We start from the raw sequence: 1,986 nt of genomic DNA, 5'->3' as shown, positions 1-1,986 counted from the left end.
ACTATGCTACCAGAGCTCCTCTAGCTCTTCATAAATTCTTACCTCATGCAGATTGCAAAGCAGACACAAGCCATTTTTGCATCTACTCTGCAGATAGAATTGCTATATTGGTTTAATAAGTGGTAGTTTACCCAGTAAATTCAGCAAAAGGAAATAAAAGCCCTTCTGCAAATATTCTCTGCCTGTCTGTCCACTTTGAGGTTCTTTTAAACATTTTCAAACATGTCATTTCCCTACATTATGCAAGCCCAGTCCACTTAGAGGAAATAGAATAGCAGTCTCCACCACATTCACCCAGGAATAAATGCATGTTCTCTTATGCTCTCCTATTGTGTGTGCAGGAGTTCTGGTGGCATAGTGCCTAAGGCATCTGACTGCTGGCCAGAAAGCTGCCCACTCCAGGGGCAACTGGTCTCATTGCCACCTGGACCCCCTTAATCTTTAGCACTCAACTTTCTTCCCAATTAAAACGCTCACAGGAGCCTGGAGACCAAGTCCAGGCTCTCAAAGCACACAGCAGGATCGATGACAGTAGCTTCAAACACAGGCCTAGTCAGTATGGATGACCTCTCCCACCCCAATCCCAGGTGCTACATCTGTTCCTTGACCAATTGGTGGCACAAGCATCCCAAATCACGCCAAACGTGCCGCGTGTGGTGAACATGTTCTCACTAGATGTGGAACTGGACCGAAGATGCAACATGGGTTATTCATCTTAATACCAAAATTCTTGTGTAGATGTCAAAATGTGAGTGTGATTTCCAGCAATTTCAGCATTGATTCTGAAAATCAATGTGTACTGAAAATTTATATGTATTCAGAAAACATTTTTCATGAACAGATAGCCTGGCAATGGGTGATTAATTCTTACACAGTAAATGATGGGAGGGTTTTTGGCTACTAAACGAAATTTGTCAAAATGTTTATGGAGTAATGCAAAACTGATACACAATAGTCTCAAGGAAACCAAAACACATTGAATAGCTTGAATGTGGACCAAGAAATGGCAGAAAAAGGTAAATATACACAAACGTAGATAACTATAAATTTAGTTTACTCTGGTTTATTGGAAACTTCACAGTTTTCCAAAAGACTGACAGGTTTTGTGTTAATAAATCAAACAGTGAAAACAAACAGTTTAAAAGATATCATCAATCTTTTATTTAACTAAGCACAGCCCTTCATTTTGAAGGAAATGATACAATTTTCAATCAGAACTTCCTTCTCAAGAAGTGGAGTGAGAATGTAACATTGATTTAACACACAACCTTCAACAAAAATAAAGTTTATGTAATTCATGGGGAAATGAAATGCAAGTGGCATTTATCCTGCAAGTCGATGAAATTCTCCAAAGGTCACAAGTATTACAGACAACAAAATGATACAATGTGAAGATGAATAAACCAGTGAAGTTTATAGTTACCCTGATTTTTTTTTTTTTTTAGAAATTCACAAATAAAATGTAACTTTCCAAAGGAATCCATCTGTAATGATCACACTAGATTATTCTAATTTCTATTAAAAAAAAAAAGTTCAGACACAGAATAGTAAAAGTCTTTGACAGTGAATATCATTTTGTTAAAAAAAAAAAAAAAAAATAGAAAACAAGTAGTCCTTAAATTTTCTTAGCTCTCCATAGCATATGTCATATAAAAGTAAAGTTTTGCTTCCAAAAATATGTTTCCATGTAGTAGTGGTGCTGTCTGAGGGTGCAATTAGGGCCAGAAGCACCAAAGACAGGAGAAGTATAACCACTAAGTGTTATTTATTTTTTGTTTTTTCATAAAAACTAAAAATTTCTTTAAAGGTCCAGAGTAGAGTCTTCTGCTAGCTAGGAGTTTTAGTGCTACAAAGTCATTTTTAAATTAAATGTGGAATAAAATCTACAAAAAGTATGAGTTCTTTCGATACAAAAAGCTGTGTTGCTCAAGTTGGGGGCTCCTCTGACCTACATAAGCAGTCTCAATAAAATATTTGCTCAGGTAA

The sequence above is a fragment of the Orycteropus afer genome, unplaced genomic scaffold, assembly GCF_000298275.1.
Source record: "Orycteropus afer afer isolate SDZICR_OR568_19922 unplaced genomic scaffold, OryAfe1.0 scaffold00106, whole genome shotgun sequence".
NCBI classification, from domain to species: Eukaryota; Metazoa; Chordata; class Mammalia; order Tubulidentata; family Orycteropodidae; genus Orycteropus; species Orycteropus afer.
This window is presented reverse-complemented; position numbering follows the sequence as displayed.